Source organism: Pseudophryne corroboree, chromosome 1, assembly GCF_028390025.1.
Source record: "Pseudophryne corroboree isolate aPseCor3 chromosome 1, aPseCor3.hap2, whole genome shotgun sequence".
Taxonomy (NCBI): Eukaryota; Metazoa; Chordata; class Amphibia; order Anura; family Myobatrachidae; genus Pseudophryne; species Pseudophryne corroboree.
The window spans coordinates 449,911,375-449,937,711 of NC_086444.1; the positions used below are offsets into that span (position 1 = coordinate 449,911,375).

Genomic DNA, 26,337 nt, shown 5'->3' on the forward strand with positions numbered 1-26,337 from the left:
ATTGGGACTTTCTTCAGGAGAGGTGTCGCTGAACGTAGTCCGTGCATTAAGAATCTACGTGGATCGTACCAGTGATATCAGAAAGACAGATTCTCTCTTCATCCTCTACGGATTTCACAAGAGGGGATGGCCCGCTACTAAATAGACGCTAGCAGGATGGCTTCGAATGACGATTTCATAAGCATATTCTCAAGCTGATCTCCCTGTTCCGGCTAATGTCTCTGCTCACTCTACACGTAAGGTAGGTGCTTCATGGGCAGCACAGCATGGTGCTTAAGCAGAACAGATATATAAGGCAGCCACATGGTCTTCCATTAACACATTCATTAGACATTATGCCTTGGATACTTTTGCCTCTTATGACGCTGAATTCGGACGTAAGGTTCTCCTGTCCAATCAGGAGCGTCCACACCACTAAAAATTGCTTTGGGAAATCCCATTGTTATCATGTGGATAACCTGTAGACCCTGCCGGAGAAATATACGTTATGGTATGAACTTACCGTTGATAACGGTATTTCTCCTATGTCCACAGGTTTCCACAGGGATCCTACCCTGACGCACCTGATTTGTGGATCTTTATACTCACTAAACTCTTTCCTCTTGCATGTAAGGGTGTGCATGTGTGTTCTTCTCACCTGAATAGGGTTCTACATAATGCTCCTGCCTAAATGCTTTGGAATCCAACTGATTTGCCTGAGGCAGTGGGCGGGGATATATGGACGGGCCCGTTGCATCCTGGGAGGACTAAAAGCTTGTGATCGTTTGGTGCCAATCCGCTGTCGCTCCATCATATCCCATTGTTATCCTGTGGAAACCTGTGGACATAGGAGAAATACCGTTATCAACGGTAAGTTCTTACCATAACGTATATTTTTGGTGTATTGTTAAAACTCTTATTGTCTGTAGTGAAAGCCTGTGATGTAAAGAAATTGGGTATATATGCTCCCGTATAGCATGCAGAGAAAACATGCAAATATTCTCCCGCATGCCGATTGTGTGCATCCTGCAGTGTGCTATCCACTATCCATATGCTTGGGTTGATACTAGACATCATCAGTGCGTACTTGCACCAGCCCTATAGTAGATCTGAAACTACGCATATTTATGCTTACATCCATCTCTGCATAGGCCACAGCTGCAACAACACCATCCCTGAACTTTGTCTATGAAAGAACGTCTAAGTTGCGTCCCTTCAGATTCATAAGTGCAGATGTTATTGAAATGCGTACGATTCTGCATCAATCCTACTAGCGTACCCACATTAACGAGCATGGGTGGTCATTCCGAGTTGTTCGCTCGCAAGCTGCTTTTAGCAGCTTTGCACACGCTAAGCCGCCACCTACTGGGAGTGAATCTTAGCATAGTAAAATTGCGAACAAAAGATTAGCAGAATTGCGAATAGACACTTCTTAGCAGTTTCTGAGTAGCTCCAGACTTACTCGGCAACTGCGATCAGTTCAGTCAGTTTCGTTCCTGGTTTGACGTCACAAACACACCCAGCGTTCGCCCAGACACTCCCCCGTTCCTTCAGACACTCCCGAGTTTTTCCCAGAAACGGCAGAGTTTTTTCACACACACCCATAAAACGGCCAGTTTCCACCCAGAAACACCCACTTCCTGTCAATCACATTACGATCACCAGAACGAAGAAAAAACCTCGTAATGCCGTGAGTAAAATACCTAACTGCATAGCAAATTTACTTGGCGCAGTCGCAGTGCGAACATTGCGCATGCGCAATTAGCGGAAAATCGCTGCGATGCAAAGAAAATTACCGAGCGAACAACTCGGAATGAGGGCCATGGACCTTGCGAAACACGTAATATACATTCCGCAAACAGGAGTATTTTCAACTCAGCATCAGGCCCTATGTGTCCAAAAGCATTTACACTTCTATATGCATTTCATTTCAAGATTTGTAATATGAGTCCTGCTCGTGCTGCCAGCATTTTATCTGGTAACAAGTCTGTTTGAGAGGTATGCACTCTAGTGATTATATAAGTCAGTTCAGATAGCAAGGATGCTGCAGTTCTCATCGCCTTGGTAACAGTTTCCATGGGGCCCGCCTCTCTCATCTTCCAGCTGCTATGGTGACAGTATCCATGGTCCAGCTGCAGGATATTACTAGAAATGGATAGAAGACTATACTTATTAATAGATCGGTCTGCTTGCATCACATCCTTGAATAAAAGAGTATGCTTTACGAGCCACAAAAATAATCTGTTTGTTGTGCAGTGGGCTACTATCACTGTTACATGTGTTATATACAAGAACATAGCTACCATAAGTGCAGGCAGTGCAGCTGCTATGGGGCCCAGAGCTGAGAGGGGCCACCTTCCCTGTCACAGGTACATGTGTTATATAAAAGGGTGTAGCTACCAAAGGTGCAGGGAGAGCAGCTGCTATGGGATCCAGAGCTGAGAGGGGCCCACCTTTCCTGTCACAGCTACATGTGTTATATAAAAGGGTGTAGCTACCAAAGGTGCAGGGAGAGCAGCTGCTATGGGGCCCAGAACTGAGAGGGGCACACCTTCCCTGTCACAGTTACATATGTTATATAGGGATGCTGTCAGGAGACCGGTGGTCACAATATCAGTGTTGGCATCCCAAACACCGACTAGCCTGCCAGTTGGCATGCTGACCAACAGGGATTATTTCCACTCGTGGGTGTCCACAAGACCCATAGAGTGGGAACAGAACCTGTGGCGAGCGCAGCGAGCCCGCAAGCGGCTTTGTTACGCTCACCCCTGTCTCCCAACCACCGGTCACCCAATACCAACCCGTTATATACAAGGGCGTAGCTACCATAGGTTTAGGGAGTGTAGCTGCTATGGAGCCCAGAGCTATGAGGGGCCACCTTCCCTGTAACTGTTACATGTGTTATATACAAGAACGTAGCTACCATACGTGCAGGGAGTGCCGCTGCTATGGGGCCCAGAGCTGAGAGGGGCCACCTTTCGTGTCAAACTTACATGTGTTATATTAATTTATCACCATTGGACCTACTCATTGTAATGTGGCATAAAATGAACTAGAGGACATTATAGTGCTACACAGTGGTGCAAGAATGCAGGTACGCTCAGGTATGGAGTACCTTTAAGAAGTTGGCAGCAGGTACGCACACACTGTACACTTTGCACCCATGACTGCGATTTCCGCAATTATAATGTGCTGCCGAGCAACAAGACCATGGTGTTCGGCAGCATGACGGCGCCTCCCACTTTGTCAGAGCTACAGGGAGCGCGATGGTGATGTCATGAGATCACGTCATGCTTCCTCTCCTGGCGGCCGCGGCTGGCGCGAAGAGAGGAGCCTGGGGAGTGGGCTGGGAGGCTTTTGCTGCAGGGTCCAGCTGTTTCCCTTCACTCTGCTTGAATGATGCATCGGCCCTGAGCGGCTTTTGTTCTTCACAGGCTGGGCTGCTGGGCATGTCTCTGGCTTCACTGTGTGAGGTAATTAATTTCTAATATAATGTGGACATTACTATATATTTCTATTATTATGGGAGCATTACTATATACTTCTATTGTACTATGGGACACTACTATATATTTCTATTATACCAGGGGCACTATTACAGTATATATTTAGAGATGTGCACCGGAAATTTTTCGGGTTTTGTGTTTTGGTTTTGGATTCGGTTCCGCGGCCGTGTTTTGGATTCGGACGCGTTTTGGCAAAACCTCCCTGAAATTTTTTTGTCGGATTCGGGTGTGTTTTGGATTCGGGTGTTTTTTTTCAAAAACCCCTCAAAAACAGCTTAAATCATAGAATTTGAGGGTAATTTTGATCCTATATTATTATTAACCTCAATAAACATAATTTCCACTCATTTCCAGTCTATTCTGAACACCTCACAATATAATTTTTAGTCCTAAAATTTGCACCGAGTTCTAATCAATGGTATTATTGGTCCAAATCACTGGAAGAAAATTACAAAATCACAGGAATTATTCGTTCTAATCAATGGTATTATTGGTCCAAATCACTGGAAGAAAATGACAAAATCACAGGAATTATTCGTTCTAATCAATGGTATTATTGGTCCAAATCACTGGAAGAAAATAACAAAATCACTGGAATTATATGGCAGTAATGTCGGGAATTATATCAAATGGCAGTACCACTGGATATATACGGAAGTGTCAGACAGGATGGCACTTAAAAAAATAGTCCCCAAACAGCACATGATGCAAAGAAAAGAGAAAAAGCGGTGCACTGTGGTCGCTGGATGGCTAAGCTAAGCGACACAAACACCTCAATATCACAGGAATTATTTGTTCTAATCAATGGTATTATTGGTCCAAATCACTGGAAGAAAATGACAAAATCACAGGAATTACTCGTTCTAATCAATGGTATTATTGGTCCAATTCACTGGAAGAAAATGACAAAATCACAGGAATTATTCGTTCTAATCAATGGTATTATTGGTCCAAATCACTGGAAGAAAATGACAAAATCACTGGAATCATTTGGCAAGATCACTGTAATTATTAATTAATTATAAATCACTGATATTAATTGGTAAAATCTCGCTATCGCCTGCCTAGTGAAGTGGAATCTAGATGGGATTTTGAACCAGAGACACAATAACTTCATCAATTGACTAAATCCCAATGCACTAATGGCGGAAAACGGGCGCACGTCTAACAGCGCACTGATTATACTGAGAACTGATTATACTGATCAATTATACTGAGCACTGATTTTACTGAGCACTGATGATACTACGGAGAACTGACACTGAGCAGCGAGAACAGCACTGGACTATTGTACTGTAGTATACTGGTCACCACAATGCTGCACTGTACTACTATATACTGCTCACAACAATGCAGCACAGATATGGATACTTGCAGTGACACAGAGCTCTAAGATACAGCAATGGCCTACTGTACTGTACAACTATATACTGTTGGTCACCAAAATGCTGCACTATCCTAATATATACTGCTCACAATAATGCAGCACAGATATGGATAGTATACTTGACACAGAGCTGCAAGATACAGCAGTGGCCTACTGTACTGTACTATATGTATACTGCTGGTCACCAAAATGCTGCACTGTCCTACTATATACTGCTCACAATAATGCAACACAGATATGGATAGTATACTTGACACAGAGCTGCAAGATACAGCAATGGCCTACTGTACTGTACTGTACTATATGTATACTGCTGGTCACCAAAATGCTGCACTGTCCTACTATATACTGCTCACAATAATGCAGCACAGATATGGATAGTATACTTGACACAGAGCTGCAAGATACAACAATGGCCTACTGTACTGTACTACATGTATACTGCTGGTCACCAAAATGCTGCACTGTCCTACTATATACTGCTCACAATAATGCAGCACAGATATGAATAGTATACTTGACACAGAGCTGCAGGATACAGCAATGCCCTACTGTACTGTACTATATGTACACTGCTGGTCACCAAAATGCTGCACTGTCCTACTATATACTGCTCACAATAATGCAACACAGATATGGATAGTATACTTGACACAGAGCTGCAAGATACAGCAATGGCCTACTGTACTGTACTATATGTATACTGCTGGTCACCAAAATGCTGCACTATCCTACTATATACTGCTCACAATAATGCAGCACAGATATGAATAGTATACTTGACACAGAGCTGCAAGATACAGCAATGGCCTACTGTACTGTACTATATGTACACTGCTGGTCACCAAAATGCTGCACTGTCTTACTATATACTGCTCACAATAATGCAACACAGATATGGATAGTATACTTGACACAGAGCTGCAAGATACAGCAATGGCCTACTGTACTGTACTATATGTATACTGCTGGTCACCAAAATGCTGCACTGTCCTACTATATACTGCTCACAATAATTCAGCACAGATATGGATAGTATACTTGACACAGAGCTTCAAGATACAGCAATGGCCTACTGTACTGTACTATATGTATACTGCTGGTCACCAAAATGCTGCACTGTCCTACTATGTACTGCTCACAATAATGCAGCACAGGTATGGATAGTATACTTGACACAGAGCTGCAAGATACAGCAATGGCCTACTGTACTGTACTATATGTATACTGCTGGTCACCAAAATGCAGCACACTGAGCACAGATATTTGCAGCACACTGAGCACAGATATGGAGCGTTTTCAGGCAGAGAACGTAGATATTTGCAGCACATTGAACACAGATATTTGCAGCACACTGAGCACAGATATTTGCAGCACACTGAGCACAGATACAGAGCTTTTCAGGGAGAGAACGCAGCCACGTCCTCTCCGTTCAATCTCCAATGCACGAGTGAAAATGGCGGCGACGCGCGGCTCTTTATATGGAATACCAATCTCGTGAGAATCCGACAGCGGGATGATGACGTTCAGCCGCGTTCGGGTTAACCGAGCAAAGCGGGAAGATCCGAGGCTGCCTCGGAACCATGTAAAATAGGTGAAGTTCGGGGGGGGGGGGGTTCGGATCTCGGAGAACTGAACCCGCTCATCTCTATATATATATTCATGTTATAATGGAGTCATTACTATATATTGTTATTAAATTGGTGGCATTACTATATATATTTATTATACTAGGGGCATTACTATATATTTCTATAATTATGGGGGCATTACTATATATTTATATTATAATATGGGACACTACTATATATTTCTATTATACCAGGGGCACTATTACAGTATATACTCCTGTTATAATGGAGTCATTACTATATATTGTTATTAAATTGGGGGCATTACTATATATATTTATTATACCAGGGGCATTACTATATATTTCTGTTATACTGTGGGCATCACAATATATTTTTATTGTAATGTGGACTCTACTATATATTTTTTATTATTATTGGGGCATTACTATATGTTTGTATTGTAATGTGGACACTACTATATATTTCTATTATTATGGGGACATTACTTTATATTTATATTGGCACTACTATATATGTCTAGTATACACCAGGGACACTACTACAGTATATATTCCTGTTATAATGGGGGCATTACTATGTATTTTTATTAAATTGGGGGCATTGCAATATATGTCTATTATACTAGGGGCATTAAAATATATTTCTATTATACTGGGATTATTATTATATATTTCTATTATACTGGAGGCAGTACTATATATATTTCTTGCCCTACCTTCAGAGTGCAAAGAAAATGGACTGTGCTGGCCACACCCCTAGTGTAATATAGTCACTCCCCCTAGTTTCATTGTCAGTGTCAGTGATTAACAATGCGGTGGATGGAGCGACAGCTCCAGGCCCCCATTGAAAATCCCCTGCAGTGCAGCCAGTGGACAGTAAAAAAAATGTTTTTCCTGTCACCACAACAGCAAAGCTCACTCGCCTTCCGCCCATCCAATATAACATTGCATATTCACCCCTGCTGCCAGTAGAGATGAGCGGGTTCGGTTCCTCGAGATCCGAACCCCCCCCCCCCCCCCCCGAACTTCACCTATTTTACACGGTTCCGAGGCAGCCTCGGATCTTCCCGCCTTGCTCGGTTAACCCGAGCGCACCCGAACGCCATCATCCCGCTGTCGTATTCTCACGAGATTCGTATTGCATATAAAGAACTGCGCGTCGCCGCCATTTTCACTCGTGCATTGGAGATGATAGCGAGGACGTGGCTGCGTTCTCTCAGTTTCTGTGTTCAGTGTGCTGCAAATATCTGTGCTCAGTGTACTGCAAATATCTGCTCAGTGTGCTGCAAATATCTACATTCTCTGCCTGAAAACACTCCATATCTGTGCTGCATTGTTGTTGTGCGCAGTATATAGTAGGACAGTGCAGAATTTTGCTGACCACCAGTATATATATAGCAGTACGGTACAGTAGTCCATTGCTCTACCTCTGTGTCGTCAAGTATACTATCCATATCTGTGCTGCATTGTAGTTGTGCGCAGTATATAGTAGGAGGACAGTGCAGAATTTTGCTGACCACCAGTATATATATAGCAGTACGATACAGTAGTCCATTGCTCTACCTCTGTGTTGTCAAGTATACTATCCATATCTGTGCTGCATTGTAGTTGTGCGCAGTATATAGTAGGAGGACAGTGCAGAATTTTGCTGACCATCAGTATATATATAGCAGTACGGTACAGTAGTCCATTGCTCTACCTCTGTGTCGTCAAGTATACTATCCATATCTGTGCTGCATTGTAGTTGTGCGCAGTATAGAGTAGGAGGACAGTGCAGAATTTTGCTGACCACCAGTATATATATAGCAGTACGGTACAGTAGTCCATTGCTCTACCTCTATGTCATCAAGTATACTATCCATATCTGTGCTGCATTGTAGTTGTGCGCAGTATATAGTAGGAGGACAGTGCAGAATTTTGCTCACCACCAGTATATATATAGCAGTACGGTACAGTAGTCCATTGCTCTACCTCTGTGTCGTCAAGTATACTATCCATATCTGTGCTGCACTGTAGTTGTGCGCAGTATATAGTAGGAGGACAGTTCAGAATTTTGCTGACCACCAGTATATATATAGCAGTACGGTACAATAGTCCATTGCTCTACCTCTGTGTCGTCAAGTATACTATCCATATCTGTGCTGCATTGTAGTTGTGCGCAGTATATAGTAGGAGGACAGTACAGAATTTTGCTGACCACCAGTATATATATATAGCAGTACGGTACAGTAGTCCATTGCTCTACCTCTGTGTCATCAAGTATACTATCCATATCTGTGCTGCACTGTAGTTGTGCGCAGTATATAGTAGGAGGACAGTGCAGAATTTTGCTGACCACCAGTATATATATAGCAGTACGGTACAGTATTCCATTGCTCTACCTCTGTGTCGTCAAGTATACTATCCATATCTGTGCTGCATTGTAGTTGTGCGCAGTATATAGTAGGAGGACAGTGCAGAATTTTGCTGACCACCAGTATATATATATAGCAGTACGGCACAGTAGTACATTGCTCTACCTCTGTGTCATCAAGTATACTATCCATATCTGTGCTGCATTGTAGTTGTGCGCAGTATATAGTAGGAGGACAGTGCAAAATTTTGCTGACCACCAGTATATATATATATATATATATAGCAGCACGGTACAGTAGGCCATTGCTATTGATATATTACTGGCATATAATTCCACACATTAAAAAAAAGGAGAACAAAAATGTGGAGGGTAAAATAGGGAAAGATCAAGATCCACTTCCACCTCGTGCTGAAGCTGCTGCCACTAGTCATGGCCGAGACGATGAAATGCCATCAACGTCGTCTGCCAAGGCCGATGCCCAATGTCATAGTAGAGAGCATGTAAAATCCAAAAAACAAAAGTTCAGTAAAATGACCCAAAAATCAAAATTAAAAGCGTCTGATGAGAAGCGTAAACTTGCCAATATGCCATTTACGACACGGAGTGGCAAGGAACGGCTGAGGCCCTGTCCTATGTTCATGGCTAGTGGTTCAGCTTCATATGAGGATGGAAGCACTCATCCTCCCGCTTGAAAAATGAAAAGACTTAAGCTAGCAAAAGCACAGCAAAGAACTGTACGTTCTTCTAAATCACAAATTCCGAAGGAGAGTCCAATTGTGTCGGTTGCGATGCCTGACCTTCCCAACACTGGACGGGAAGAGGTGGTGCCTTCCACCATTTGCACGCCCCCTGCAAGTGCTGGAAGGAGCACCCTCAGTCCAGTTCCTGATAGTCAAATTGAAGATGTCACTGTTGAAGTACACCAGGATGAGGATATGGGTGTTGCTGGCGCTGAGGAGGAAACTGACAAGGAGGATTCTGATGGTGAGGTGCATTCCTCCGATGCATCCTTGAGTGTAACGCCTACTGCTGCTGGCGCTGCTGTTGTTGCTGCTGGGAGTCGATCGTCATCCCAGAGGGGAAGTCGGAAGACCACTTGTACTACTTCCAGTAAGCAATTGACTGTCCAACAGTCCTTTGCGAGGAAGATGAAATATCACAGCAGTCATCCTGCTGCAAAGCGGATAACTCAGGTCTTGGCAGCTGCTGTGGTATTAAACGTGTGTCCGGTATCCACCGTTAATTCACAGGGAATTAGAGAATTGATTGAGGTACTGTGTCCCCGGTACCAAATACCATCTAGGTTCCATTTCTCTAGGCAGGCGATACCGAGAATGTACACAGACGTCAGAAAAAGAGTCACCAGTGTCCTAAAAAATGCAGTTGTACCCAATGTCCACTTAACCACGGACATGTGGACAAGTGGAGTAGAGCAGACTCAGGACTATATGACTGTGACAGCCCACTGGGTAGATGTATTGCCTCCCGCAGCAAGAACAGCAGCAGCGGCACCAGTAGCAGCATCTCGCAAACGCCAACTCGTTCCTAGGCAGGCTACGCTTTGTATCACCGCTTTCCATAAGAGGCACACAGCTGAAAACCTCTTACGGAAACTGAGTTACATCATCGCAGAATGGCTTACCCCAATTGGACTCTCCTGGGGATTTGTGACATCGGACAACGCCACCAATATTGTGCGTGCATTACATCTGGGCAAATTCCAGCACATCCCATGTTTTGCACATACATTGAATTTGGTGGTGCAGAATTTTTTTAAAAATGACAGGGGCGTGCAAGAGATGCTGTCGGTGGCCCGAAGAATTGCGGGCCACTTTCGGCATTCAGCCACCGCGTGCCGAAGACTGGAGCACCAGCAAACTCTCCTGAACCTGCCCCGCCATCATCTGAAGCAAGAGGTGGTAACAAGGTGGAATTCAACCCTCTATATGCTTCAGAGGATGGAAGAGCAGCAAAAGGCCATTCGAGCCTATACATCTGCCTACGATATAGAAGGGGGAATGCACCTGACTCAAGCGCAGTGGAGAATGATTTCAACGTTGTGCAAGGTTCTGCAACCCTTTGAACTTGCCACACGTGAAGTCAGTTCAGACACTGCCAGTCTGAGTCAGGTCATTCCCCTAATCAGGCTTTTGCAGAAACAGCTGGAGAGATTGACGGAGGTGCTAAAACGGAGCGATTCCGCTAGGCATGTGGGACTTGTGGATGGAGCCCTTAATTCGCTTAACCAGGATTCACGGGTGGTCAATCTGTTGAATTCAGAGCAGTACATTTTGGCCACCGTGCTCCATCCTAGGTTTAAAGCCTACGTTGTATCTCTCTTTCCGGCAGACACAAGTCTGCAGAGGTGCAAAGACCTGCTGGTGAGACACTTGTCAAGTCAAGCGGAACGTGACCCGTCAACAGCTCCTCCTTCATATTCTCCCGCAACTGGGGCTGCGAGGAAAAGGCTAAGAATTCCGAGCCCACCCGCTGGCGGTGATGCAGGGCAGTCTGGAGCGAGTGCTGACATCTGGTCCGGACTGAAGGACCTGCCAACGATTACTGACATGTCGTCTACTGTCACTGCATATGATTCTGTCACCATTGAAAGAATGGTGGAGGATTATATGAGTGACCGCATCCAAGTAGGCACGTCAGACAGTCCGTACACTGGCGGGAAAAAGAGGCAATTTGGAGGCCCTTGCACAAACTGGCTTTATTTTACCTAAGTTGTCCCCCCTCCAGTGTGTACTCCGAAAATAAGATTTTACTCACCGGTAAATCTATTTCTCGTAGTCCGTAGTGGATGCTGGGTACTCTGTAAGGACCATGGGGAATATACGGGCTCCGCAGGAGACTGGGCACTCTAAAGAAAGATTTAGGTCTACCTGGTGTGCACTGGCTCCTCCCCCTATGACCCTCCTCCAAGCCTCAGTTAGGACACTGTGCCCGGAATAGCTGACACAATAAGGAAGGATTTTGAATCCCGGGTAAGACTCATACCAGCCACACCAATCACACCATATAACTCGTGATAGGAACCCCGGTTAACAGTATGATAACAATGGAGCCTCTGAACAGATGGCTCGCAATAACAACCCGATTTTTGTAACAATAACTATTTACAAGTATTGCAGACAATCCGCACTTGGGATGGGCGCCCAGCATCCACTACGGACTACGAGAAATAGATTTACCGGTGAGTAAAATCTTATTTTCTCTGACGTCCTAGTGGATGCTGGGTACTCCGTAAGGACCATGGGGATTATACCAAAGCTCCCAAACGGGCGGGAGAGTGCGGATGACTCTGCAGCACCGAATGAGAGAACTCCAGGTCCTCCTCAGCCAGGGTATCAAATTTATAAAATTTTGCAAACGTGTTTGCCCCTGACCAAGTAGCAGCTCGGCAAAGTTGTAAAGCCGAGACCCCTCGGGCAGCCGCCCAAGATGAGCCCACCTTCCTTGTGGAATGGGCTTTTACAGATTTAGGCTGCGGTAGTCCCATCGCAGAATGCGCCAGCTGAATAGTGCTACAATTCCAGCGCGCGATAGTCTGCTTAGAAGCAGGTGCACCCAGCTTGTTGGGTGCATATAAAATAAACAGCGAGTCAGTTTTCCTGACTCCAGCCGTCCTGGAAATATAAATTTTCAGGGCCCTGACTACGTCCAGAAACTTGGAATCCTCCAAGTCCCTAGTAGCCGCAGGCACCACAATAGGTTGGTTCAAGTGAAAAGCTGATACCACCTTCGGGAGAAACTGAGGACGAGTCCTCAACTCTGCCCTATCCATATGGAAAATCAGAAATCAGATAGGGGCTTTTACAGGACAAAGCCGCCAATTCTGACACACGTCTGGCCGAAGCCAGAGCCAACAACATAACCACTTTCCACGTGAGATATTTTAAATCCACAGTCTTAAGTGGCTCAAACCAATGTGATTTCAGAAACTCCAAAACCACATTGAGATCCCAAGGTGCCACTGGGGGCACAAAAGGAGCTGAATATGCAGAACTCCCTTGACAAAAGTCTGAACTTCAGGCAGTGAAGCCAGTTCTTTCTGGAAGAAAATCGACAGGGCCGAGATCTGGACCTTAATGGACCCCAATTTGAGGCCCAACGTCACACCTGCTTGCAGGAAATGCAGGAATCGACCCAGTCGAAATTCCTCCGTTGGGGCCTTCTTGGCCTCACACCAAGCAACATATTTTCGCCAAATGCGGTGATAATGTTTTGCGGTGACATCCTTCCTGGCCTTGATCAGGGTAGGGATGACTTCCTCCGGAATGCCTTTTTCCTTTAGGATCCGGCGTTCAACCGCCATGCCGTCAAACGCAGCCGCGGTAAGTCTTGGAACAGACAGGGTCCCTGCTGCAGCAGGTCTTGTCTGAGCGGCAGAGGCCAAGGGTCCTCTGCAAGCATCTCTTGAAGCTCCGGGTACCAAGCTCTTCTTGGCCAATCCGGAGCCACGAGAATAGTTCTCACTCCTCGCTTTCTTATTATTCTCAGTACTTTGGGTATGAGAGGTAGAGGAGGAAACGCATAAACCGACTGGTACACCCACGGTGTCACTAGAGCGTCCACAGCGATCGCCTGAGGGTCCCTTGACCTGGCGCAATATCTTTTTAGCTTTTTGTTGAGGCGGGACGCCATCATGTCCACCTGTGGTTTTTCCCAACGGTTTACCAGCATCTGGAAGACTTCTGGATGAAGTCCCCATTCTCCCGGGTGGAGGTCGAGTTGTCCACTCCCGGAATGAACACTGCTGTCAGTGCTAACACATGATTCTCTGCCCATCCGAGAATCCTTGTGACTTCTGCCATTGCCCTCCTGCTTCTTGTGCCGCCCTGTCTGTTTACATGGGCGACCGCCGTGATGTTGTCTGATTGGATCAGTACCGGCCGGTTCTGAAGCAGGGGTCTTGCTTGGCTTAGGGCATTGTAAATGGCCCTTAGCTCCAGAATATTTATGTGAAGCGAAATCTCCTGATTTGACCACAGTCCTTGGAAATTTCTTCCCTGTGTGACTGCACCCCAGCCCCGAAGGCTGGCATCCGTGGTCACCAGGACCCAGTCCTGTATTCCGAATCTGCGGCCTTCTAGTAGATGAGCCCTCTGCAGCCACCACAGCAGCGACACCCTGGTTCTTGCTGACAGGGTTATTCGCTGTTGCATCTGGAGATGGGACTCGGACCATTTGTCCAACAGGTCCCACTGGAAAGTCCTTGCGTGGAACCTTCCGAATGGAATCGCCTCGTACGAAGCTACCATTTTCCCAGGACTCGTGTGCATTGATGTACCGACACCTGTCCCGGTTTTAGGATGTCTCTGACTAGAGATGACAACTCCTCGGCTTTTTCCACTGGAAGAAACACTCTTTTCTGGTCTGTGTCCAGAATCATTCCCAGGAACAGAAGACGTGTCGTCGGGACCAGCTGTGACTTTGGAATATTGAGAATCCAGCCGTGCTGTTGTAGCACTTCCCGAGAAAGCGCTACCCCCACTACCAACTGTTCCTTGGACCTCGCCTTTATCAGGAGATCGTCTCAAGTACGGGATAATTAAAACTCCCTTCTATCGAAGGAGTATCATCATTTCGGCCATTACCTTGGTAAAGACCCTCGGTGCCGTGGATAACCCAAACGGCAGCGTCTGGAACTGATAGTGACAGTCCTGTACCACAAATCTGAGGTACTCCTGGTGAGGAGGGTAAATGGGGACATGGAGGTACGCATCCTTGATGTCCAGGGAGACCATGTAATCCCCCTCGTCCAGGCTCGCAATAACCGCCCTGAGCGATTCCATCTTGAACTTGAACCTCTTGATATAAGTGTTCAAGGATTTTAGATTTAAGATGGGTCTCACCGAACCGTCCGGTTTCGGTACCACAAACATTGTGGAATAGTAACCCTTTCCTTGCTGAAGGAGGGGTACTTTGACAATCACTTGCTGTGAATACAGTTTTTGAATAGCCACCAACACCGCCTCCCTGGCGGAGGGAGTTGCCGGTAAGGCAGATTTTAGGAAACGGCGGGGGGGAGACGTCTCGAATTCCAGCTTGTACCCCTGAGATATTACTTGAAAAACCCAGGGATCCACTTGTGAGAGATCCCACTGAGCGCTGAAATTCCTGAGCCGGGCCCCCACCGTCCCCGGGTCCGCCTGAGCAGCCCCAGCGTCATGCTGTGGACTTACCGGACGCGGGGGAGGACTTCTGCTCTTGGGAACTAGCTGTATGTTGCAGCTTTTTTCCTCTACCTTTGCCTCTCGGCAGAAAGGATGAGCCTCTAGCCCTCTTGCTTTTCTGGGGCCGAAAGGACTGTACCTAATAATACGGTGCTTTCTTTTGCTGTGGGGCAGCCTGTGGCAAAAAGGTCGATTTCCCAGCAGTAGCTGTGGACACGAGGTCCGAAAGACCATCCCCAAACAGTTCCACCCCTTTATAGGGCAAAACGTCCATGTGCCGCTTAGAGTCGGCATCGCCAGACCATTGCCGAGTCCATAACCCCCTTCTGGCGGCAATGGACATAGCGCTTATTCTTGATGCCAGCCGGCAAATATCCCTCTGTGCATCACGCATGTATAAGACTTCATCTTTTATATGCTCAATCGTCAGCAAAATATTGTCCCTATCCATGGTATCAATATTATCCGACAGGGAATCTGACCACGCAGCAGCAGCACTGCACATCCAAGCTGATGCAATCGCTGGTCGCAATATAATGCCCGTGTGTGTGTAAATAGCTTTTAGGGTAGCTTCCTGCTTTCTATCAGCAGGTTCCTTCAGGGTAGCCGTATCCGGAGACGGTAGTGCCACCTTCTTTGATAAGCGTGTCAGCACCTTATCTACCCTAGGGGGTGTTTCCCAACGTGACCTATCCTCTAGCAGGAAAGGGTACGCTGCCAATAACCGTTTTGAAATTATCAATTTCTTATCGGGGGAAGTCCACGCTTCCTCACACACCTCATTTAATTCCTCAGATGTAGGAAAAACTACAGATAGTTTTTTCTCACCAAACATAATACCCTTTTTTGTGGTACCTGGGGTATTATCAGAAATGTGCAAAACATTTTTCATTGCCTCAATCATGTAACGGGTGGACCTATTGGAGGGTACACTAGTCTCATCATCGTCGACACTGGAGTCGGTATCCGTGTCGACGTCTGTATCTGTCACCTGAGGTAGCGGGCGTTTTAAAGCCCCTGATGACATTTCAGACGCTGGAACAGGCACAAGCTGTGTAGCCGGCTGTCCTATGTCGTCAAACCTTTTGTGTAAGGAGTTGACACTTCACGCAATTCCTTCCATAAGTCCAACCACACAGGTGTCGACCCCGCAGGGGGTGACATCACATTCACAGGCATTTGCTCCGCCTCCACATCATTTTCCTCCTCATACATGTCGACACAGCAGTACCGACACACAGCAGACACACAGGGAATGCTCTTACAGAGGACAGGACCCCACAAAGCCCTTTGGGGAGACAGAGGGAGAGTATGCCAGCACACACCAGAGCGCTATATATCACAGGGATATCACCTATAAAAACGTGTTTTTCCCTTATAGCTGCATAATATATTTATACTGCGCCTAATTTGTGCCCCCCCCCCCTCTCTTTTTTACCCTTTTCTGTAGTGCAGGACTGCAGGGGAGAGCCAGGGAGTTTCCTTCCAGCGGAGCTGTGAGGGAAAAATGGCGCCAGTGTGCTGAGGGAGATGGCTCCGCCCCTTTTTCGGCTGGCTTTCTCCCGCTATTGTAAAAGTTCTGGCAGGGGTTAATAAGCACCCATATAGCCCCTGGGGCTATATATGGTGCCAGTTCGCCAGCCAAGGTGTTAATATTGCTGCTCAGGGCGCCCCCCCCCAGCGCCCTGCACCCATCAGTGACCGCAGTGTGTGGTGTGCATGAGGAGCAATGGCGCACAGCTGCAGTGCTGTGCGCTACCTTGGAGAAGACAGAAGTCTTCAGCCGCCGATTTTCCGGACCTTCTTGCTTCTGGCTCTGTAAGGGGGACGGCGGCGCGGCTCCGGGAACGGACGACGAGGTCGGGTCCTGTGTTCGATCCCTCTGGAGCTAATGGTGTCCAGTAGCCTAAGAAGCCCAAGCTACCACCACTTAGGTAGGTTCGCTTCTTCTCCCCTTAGTCCCTCGATGCAGTGAGCCTGTTGCCAGCAGGTCTCACTGAAAATAAAAAACCTAACATATACTTTCTTCCTAGGAGCTCAGGAGAGCCCCTAGTGTGCATCCAGCTCGGCCGGGCACAGAAATCTAACTGAGGCTTGGAGGAGGGTCATAGGGGGAGGAGCCAGTGCACACCAGGTAGACCTAAATCTTTATTTAGAGTGCCCAGTCTCCTGCGGAGCCCGTCTATTCCCCATGGTCCTTACGGAGTCCCCAGCATCCACTAGGACGTCAGAGAAAGAGTGTTTAGTGCAGCCGCTCACCTTGTCAGCAATCGGCGTACGAGGTTACTTCCAGAAAATGTGGAGAAGATGATGTTCATCAAAATGAATTATAATCAATTCCTCCGTGGAGACATTCACCAGCAATTGCCTCCAGAAAGTACACAGGGACCTGAGATGGTGGATTCCAGTGGGGACAAATTAATAATCTGTGAGGAGGGGGATGTACACAGTGAAAGGGGTGAGGAATCGGACGATGAGGAGGAGGTGGACATCTTGCCTCTGTAGAGCCAGTTTGTGCAAGGAGAGATTGATTGCTTCTGTTTTGGTGGGGGCCCAAACCAACCAGTCATTTCAGCCACAGTCGTGTGGCAGACCCTGTCACTGAAATGATGGGTTTGTTAAAGTGTGCATGTCCTGTTTATACAACATAAGGGCCCAAGGACAATTCCATCTTGCACCTCTTTTTTATTTTATTTATCTCTGCATCATGTGATGTTTGGGGCTAATTTTTTTAAGTGCCATCCTGTCTGACACTGCAGTGCCACTCCTAGATGGGCCAGGTGTTTGTGTCGGCCACTTGGGTCGCTTAGCTTAGCCATCCAGCGAACTTGGTGCACCTCTTTTTTTTTTTTGCATAATGTGCTGTTTGGGGACTTTTTTGAAGTGCCATCCTGTCTGACACTGCAGTGCCACTCCTAGATGGGCCAGGTGTTTGTGCCGCCCACTTGGGTCGCTTAGCTTAGTCATCCAGTGACCTCGGTGCAAATTTTAGGACTAAAAATAATATTGTGAGGTGTGAGGTGTTCAGAATAGACTGGAATGAGTGGAAATTATGGTTATTGAGGTTAATAATACTATGGGATCAAAATTACCCCGAAATTCTATGATTTAAGCTGTTTTTGAGGGGATTTTGAAAAAAAAACATCCGAATCCAAAACACAGTGCACACCCGAATCCGATAAAAAAATTTCAGGGAGGTTTTGCCAAAACGCGTCCGGATCCAAAACACGGCCGCGGAACCGAATCCAAAACCAAAACCCGAAAAATGTCCGGTGCACATCTCTAGCTGCCAGCCAGTTGACAGCACCCTCACCTATGTCAGGGCCAGTCCGAAGTACCGCTCCCAGACCCATCAGAAGACCCTCAGCCAGTTACCATCAGAAACTCCGCCCCCAGATCTATCAGAAGCACCGCCCCACCATCCTGTCTGAACATGAAAATTATTTTAAGTAGCCGGATCAGCAGCAGGGGTTATCGCTGGTGGCCACTGAGGATGCCACTTTTGCTCCTACCCTTTGTCTCTGCTGCTCCTCTCCCACCCGATGCTCTCTTCCAGGTGCCAGTCACTGAGAAGTGCTGGGTCGGGGTGGTGGGGAGGATGTGCCATCAGATTGAGTGTTCCCCTAATTGGCTTGGGACATCACAGCAGCACTGTTTGTGGTTCAGATGCAGCTGCCTTTGTCCAGCCACATCAATCATGTCACTGTCCCCCTTAGAATCCATTCTACTGCCCATTTTTTCACCTGTGTCGTTGACCCCTCCCCACCTGTGCCTCTGCCCATACAAACCTGTGCCACTGCTTCTATTACTATCTGAGAGGCCTCCAGAGAGAGTAGCAGAAGCGGCATAGAGACAGAGAGTGATAGAAGGGATACAGAAAATGACAGCAGGGACACAGAGACAGAGAGTGCTGGCAAATATATAGGGACAGAGATAGGCAGCAATGACTTAGGGACAGAGAGGGAGGCAGCAGGGACAGAGAGAGGCAGCAGGGGCAGAGAAAGAGGCAGCAGGGGCATAGGGACCTAGAGGCAGCAGGGACATACAGGAGGGACAGAGAGCAGCATTACAAACTGCACCTCCATAGTACAGTCTGGGACCCCCCTGCATACCTGCATAGGGAGCACCCCCCCCAGTTCTTCCGTGGAGAGCCTCTTCAGGGCAGGAGGTAGTGCAGGTGTCCAGGGAGCGGAGAATGATAGCAGACGGAGGGCAGCCCTAGCATTGGGGTGGCAGGTGGGCTGGCTGATGTGAGCCAGGAGCACATCACTTCTTCTGGGGGGCAGCGGCACCTGTAGCCATTCTTAGTGAGGGTGGGGGGGTTGGGAGCTATGGGCCATATAGTTGGCTGGGTGCAGGGGGAGCGGCGGGCTCTGGAAGCATCTCACGCCACATAGCAGCTGCACCTTCGCTAGTTACGCCACTGGTTCCACACATCGCCAATTCGAGACTCTGCGCACTGTAGTGAGTAAGCAGACATCCAAAGTAGTCCCTCCCATCTCCATCCTCAGGCCCACACGTTCTTACCCCCTATGCTGCCTGGATTGCATCTCTCTAAACTTCTCTGGAGCTTCTCTGCACGCAAAGACCAGAGCATAGATACAGAGAAAAATGTAGCATGTGGAGGCAGTGCAGTGTTGTGTATAATGATGTATTGTGGGGAGGTAGTGCAGTTATACAGTGTGAGGGAGGTAGTATAGTAATGTAGTGTGGGAGGTAGTGTAACGGTATAGTGCAGGGTTGTAGTGTAAGTAGGTAACAGTGGTATAGTGTGGGGAGGTACTGTAGTGTAGTGGTATAGTGCTTAGATGTAGTATGGGGAGGTAGCGTAGTGATGTAGTGTAGGGGTAGCGATATAGTAACAGGGATGTACTGTTGGGAGGTATAGTGCTGTAATGTAGTGTGCCCACACAGGAAGAATTTCTCTGCGGCGCTGATCACACGCCCTGTGGCAGCACACAATAGGTCCTTCATAAATCCCAGCTTCATGCCTATGTGGACCTTAATCTGGCACTATCTACAGTACAGGCTTTTCTTTAAATGTAAAAGTATTACAGTAAGTAAAATCATAACAAAGTTAGTATGATAGCACACTACTATACATGACTGTACTACAATATGTACCAATCACTACAATGGTCCTGATTTGAAAGTAAAGCAAAAAAAGCTACAGTAGTAAGGGGAGCAAATGCATTTATATTTTCTGTGCAGAGTAAATACCGGCTGCTTTTGCATGTAGCCTACATATATTAGACCGCTTTATTTTTACACTACAATTTAGATTTCATTTTGGACACATCCCACCCAAATCTAAATCTATTTGCACGTGTTACATCTGTCCCACCTGCAGTGCAGCATGGTTTTGCCCAGGTGCACAATTACTTGTTTGTTTGTTTTTTACTTTACTTCCAAATTAGAATCAGACTCAATTTAAATTGCCGTTTTTGAAGCTCTGGAACCACATAAGCAGCTGTTATAAACTTGTATGTGTGATACACTGTGTGATCTTTATTTGCAGAAATGCTATCGTGACTCCACTCCCATTTCTCAGAAGGGCCCTGCATCTGTCATGGGCATCTTATACCCATCTCATGCTTAGGTACGACACAACTGTACACGCCTACTACACACCCAAACACTCACAGAACGGTTCTCTTGGATGCATTAGCAATGTTGTCGGCCAGAAATGAGCAGAGAAATAGCTGAGATGAGTGCAACTCTGAATTGTGTGTATATTTGCAAATATGGGTACAAAGCCCGCAGCACATGCATGGTATGCGAACAATGGGGGGTCATTCCAACACGATCGCTCGCTGCAGTTTATATGCATCGGATCTGTGCATGCGCCGGCACCGCAGTGCACCGGCGCATGCTGGGCGGACGAAGGCCATTGTATTGTAGCGATCGCCTCTGCCTGATTGACAGGCAGAGGCAGTCGCTGGGCGGGAAGGGGCTGGATGGTGGCGTGATCCAGCCAACGCAGGCGTGGCTGGACCGTTGGGGGGGCGGGCCGCGGTGGCTGCGTGACGTCACACGCAGCCGCTGCGGCCCGGGCAGCGAGGAGGTTCCCCCGGCCAGCCGCAGGAGCTGCGTTGGCCGGGAGTTACTCCTGAAATGCAAAGGTATCGCCGCTGTGTGATGCTTTTGCATTTCTGTGGGGCAGAATGGGGGGGGGGGGGGGCACACTGACATGCGGGGTGGACTAGTCCTGTGCTGGGCGTCCCCCCGTATGTCTGAGTGCCTGATCGTAGCTGTGCTAAACTTAGCACAGCTACGATCAACTCGGAATGACCCCCAATCAGGGCCGGCTCTACCATTAGGCAGCTTTAGGCGGCTGCCTAGGGGCGCCAGCTCCTGGAGGGCGCCACTGAATTCATCTAGCAAAAAACTGAAGGATGTCTCTGTATGCGGCCTCCTCCTTGTACACTGCGCTGGCTGCTGCAGCGGGACTAATCAAGTGCAGCTGCCACTATCAGGCTGTACCACATAGTGTCTCAGCGCTTCCTCTGTGCCGACATGAGTAACATCAAGTCATGTGAAGGCGCATAGGATGCGGATGTAACTATGGCTCCCGAGGGGTACCCCATGGCTGCTCCTCATAGCCCTGATGCACCTCCTTTGCCTAGGGTGCATAGAGACCTTGCACCGGCCCTGCCCCCAATAGCTTGATGTGGCAGCATACAAAGTTGTGTGTTACTCAGAATTAGGCCCATAGTACATATGAGTAACTTAACCCAGTGGATGTATTTTTTGGGCTCACCATTCAGATTAAAAAGATTCTGATAAGTGGCTTTTAAAACTAGAATAATGATATGTTTTTCTTCACATGGAACAAGTGAAATCCTGGAACAAAGAGGACATATATTGTGACCATTATTACAAAACACTACACTATACTTAGTAGATTCCGTCCCTGCAGAACACTAGAGAGAAGCAGGCACAGTGCGCTTTGTGTGGCTCAGACAAGACAGATGTAACTTATCTGTTCATGTCTGCAGCTATCACATGTGTGGATCAATAAACCAGATGAACTCATCTCTTCAGGGCATTTCTGCAGACAGACATCTCCTGGAGCTTTCTTCCCCTAAACTTGTCATTGATTATCTCTTCAGAGCCTCATTTGAAGCAACTGATTGGGGGAATGCTGCTTTTGTCTATGCTGTGTATGCTTTATTCCTGTGATCTGAAAATGTCACCTCAGAGATGTCTTTGTGACACTCATTCTAAAGGGGGGTACACACGGAGCAATGGTCAACTAATTTCTAAGCAACCTGACTAGATTGCTTAGTTATTTAGCTGAACATCGCCCCGTGTGTAGGGGTGCCGGCGACATCGATGCGCGGTCCCACGAGTCGCTATCGCCGGTGCTAGATTGGCCTGCATGCAGGCACAGTCTAGCACAGGGGTGGGCAATTATTTCAGCTGGGGGGCCACTTAACACTTCCAGTGAATAGTCGAGGGCCACACACAAAATATATGTAAATCGGGTCTGAACTGTGCATGCACCGCAGTCCCTACCCCCCCTTCCCCTGTACCTATATAGCAGTCACTACCCCCCTTCCCTCCCTCCCCTGAACCTACATAGCAGTCCCTACCCCCCTTCCCTGAACCTATATAGCAGTCCCTATCCCCCTCCCCCCCCCTCCCCTGAATCTATATAGCAGTCCCTATCCCCCTCCCCCCCTCCCCTGAACCTATATAGCAGTCCCTATCCCCCTCCCCCCCCCTCCCCTGAATCTATATAGCAGTCCCTACCCCCCTTTCCCCCCACCTATATAGCAGTTTTTATCTCCCCCCTCTCCCCTGAACCCATATTGCAGCTTAAGTACAGATCCATTTCAGGTACTGGCTGGGCAGGGGGTTTACCTTTTTTTCACAGTGGGAGATGATCCGCTGCCTGATCCCCGCTGCCCATGCTTCACAGAGTCTCTGCCCGCTGCCACTGCTGCTGTCCGCTCCCCGGAGTCATTGCTGCTGCCCGCCGCTCCTGCTGTGGCATACTTGCCTACTTTTGAAAACTAGTTTCAGGGAGAATATAGGAAGTTAGAAGAGTTGCGCGGCACTCCATTGAGAAAAGTGGGGGGGACGGGGGTTCATGCTCTGCCCAAAGGGATGAGTCTAACTCCACTCAAGGGCGTATCTATTGCCACTCGAGGTTGTACTGCAGTGGCAGGTGAAAACTTTAGTACTAAGACGTAGACATGGCTGCTGCCACTTGATAGATCTATTGGCAATAAATGACATTAGCAACCGCATAATTATAGAGACAAATTGGATCGGATATTTTAATACGTGGTTTTTATAATTTTGTAATGCCATTGCTCATTTAGTTAGTATGCCATGGCAGAACAAACTACAAATTGGTGTAGATGTCCAACATGTAGGTTAAGATTATTTTTATATTTTTGCTGCATATAGGTCCTTAGCAGGTGGGATTTAGTTACATGCAATTTTTTTTAAATGTAATACTAGCAAATTAGTAAATATTTAATGTGCACAGCAAAGGGTATGCAGCCGACGATGAGCGATCCGTACATACAGCTCAATTTGGACTCATCGTCCAAAGCTGCATGCTCCAGCCAGCTGTGGCATGATGTCACTGTGCGATATCATTAGTGATATCGCACAGTGTGTATGCCCATCGTGAGGCGGCCCGGGAGGGGAAACACCATGCGATGTCGCTCACCGATCACAACGCCTAGTGTGTACCCACATTAAGGGAAAAGAAACACTGTGCACATCACACTCAACTGTCCCTCCATAGGACCCCAGAGAGCAATTATATCTCCAGGAAGCCATACATACCTCCATACTGTATATCTCCATAAAAATCTTCATACATTCCATAAATATAAGAACCATATGGTCCATCTAGTCTGCCCTTTAGCGTTAGGGTATTAGGGTTAGGGGTCTAGAGTATTAGGGTTAGTTTAGGGGATTGGGTTAGGATATTAGGGATAGGATTTTAAGGTTGGTTTTGCGGTTTGGGTTAAATATTACGTGTAGGCATTATGGTTAGAGAGAGGTTTGCGGGAAAGGACTTTGAGTGTATTAAGATGAATGTTTAGGGTGAGGTTTAGGTTAGGTTACTATGGTGAGGATTAGGTAAGGATACTATGGTGAGGATTAGGTTAGGGTACTATGGTGAGGATTAGGTTAGGGATACTATGGTGAGGATTAGGTAAGGATACTATGGTGAGGATTAGGTAAGGGTACTATGGTGAGGATTAGGTAAGGGTACTATGGTGAGGATTAGGTTAGGGTACTATGGTGATGATTAGGTAAGGATACTATGGTGAGGATTAGGTTAGGGTACTATGGTGAGGATTAGGTAAGGATACTATGGTGAGGGTTAGGATACTATGGTGAGGATTAGGTTAGGATACTATGGTGAGGATTAGGTTAGGGTACTATGGTGAGGATTAGGGTAGGGATACTATGGTGAGGATTAGGTTAGGATACTATGGTGATGATTAGGGTAGGGTACTATGGTGAGGATTAGGGTAGGGATACTCACCTCCTGGATTTACCAGGTTTGTACTGGATTTGGGGTATGTGAAGTGAGGTGAGGAATTTGGTATAAGATGTAGCAGAGAGAAGGGGAGAAATATAACACAGGGAGAGTCAGAAGGTGGGAGGGGGATACGAAATAGGTGCATATATTTCCACTATTAGCTGCATGTTCTATTAGAGTGTGTGAAACACATATACAAAACAAGTAAATGCTTCCAAGTACCAGAACCTACTACTTACAGTACGTTTATTAAAGTATTGGCCACTTTGTGTTTGGGGGAGAAGATGATGTTGCTGAATCTGACGTAAGATGAATGGCGCTCACAAGCTCAGACTCCGGAGTTTGCTAGGCAAGGCAGCCGCCACTACCCACAACCCTGTATTATCAAGTATAGCAACATCACAAGTCGTGACATCCTTTCGTCCAGGCCCCACCCCCTGTCGCATCCAAATTCATGCATGGGCAGTTTGGATTCCCAACAGGGCAGGGGAATCTGGGGGTTTTAATTAACACTGAAACGGGAGTCTCCCGCAGGATGCAGGAGGGTAAAGAAATATGCCCCTTAGCCATACACTGCACAAAATGCACCCCTCATACCCACACAGTGCCCAGCATGTATTCCCCATACCCACACAGTGTCCCCCATACCCACACAGTGCCCAGCATGTATTCCCCATACCCACAGTGTCCCCCATACCCACACAGTACCCAGCATGCATTCCCCATACCCACACAGTGTCCTCATACCCACACAGTACCCAGCATGCATTCCCCATACCCACACAGTGTCCCTCATACCCACACAGTACCCAGCATGCACCCCTCAAAACCACAGTGCCCAATCATATACCACTCCATACCGACACAGTGCCCAACATACATCACCCCATACCCACAGTGCCCAGCATTCGCCCCCAATGTGCCGCGCGCTCCCGAAAAGGGGTGTGGCCTATGAAAAGGGGGCGTGGCTTCGCGGGAGGACCCGCGATCGCGAGCCACGCCCCGTTTTCGTCACTGAGGGGGCATGCCCAGCGCTCTGTGAGCCGCTGGCATGCTCCCTCTCCCTCTGACTCCACTGAATAGACGCTGTGCGCATGCGCACAGCGTCTATTCACCGCTGCTCTGCTAAGCAGAGCAGCGATTGACAGAGCCTCCCAACTGACCCCCCACCGCGGGACACTGCGGCCCACGGGTGGGACAGTCCCCAAAAAACGGGACTGTCCCGCGAAAATCGGGACAGTTGGGAGGTATGAGCAAGGCCAGCATACTAACCCCCCCCCATACCCCCATAGTACACACATAGCTGATAAGTAAAATAATCAGCTCTACCTGATGCAAATTCAAAGCATCTGCCACAGCCCCTGAGGAGCAACAGAGACCAGGGACATATGGAGGAGATGGTAATAGCAGTCCTCACTGCAGGGGGGTGGCGATCACATTACAGGAGTTCTATAAATAAACACCTCTCTATCACTTGCTCTCCCCCTGGTGGCCGGCGGCAGTAGCTGCATCTAGAGACTCTAAACCAGGGGTGTCCAACCTTTCACCTTCCCTGGGCCACATTAGAAGATGAAAATTTGGTTTGGGCCGCACATAAAATAAAATAACAGTAACGATACCTGATCATCCAAAAAAAACATAGAAAACATAGTTAACATATTAAACTTACTTGGAAATGAAGTTAGTGAGATGTTTGACCCTGTTTCTCAGCCACCAATGCATCCCCCCCCCCCCACACGCACACTGTAGTCCTCTTCCTCTCCTCCTCTCCCTCCCCCCCCCCCCCCCCTCCACACTGTGCTTCTTCAAGGGACCACAA

General features: G+C 47.4%; 1 long non-coding RNA gene across 1 annotated transcript; it reads right to left on the reverse strand.

The window, feature by feature from the left end:
* Nucleotides 1–1,902: 1,902 nt before the first annotated feature.
* On the reverse strand, nucleotides 1,903–25,954 carry LOC134892129 (uncharacterized). The gene is made up of 3 exons (XR_010171536.1): nucleotides 25,848–25,954; nucleotides 22,871–23,022; nucleotides 1,903–2,124 (listed from the first exon to the last, which is right to left on the reverse strand). It is a non-coding gene; the product is annotated as an uncharacterized LOC134892129 (long non-coding RNA).
* Nucleotides 25,955–26,337: the final 383 nt, after the last annotated feature.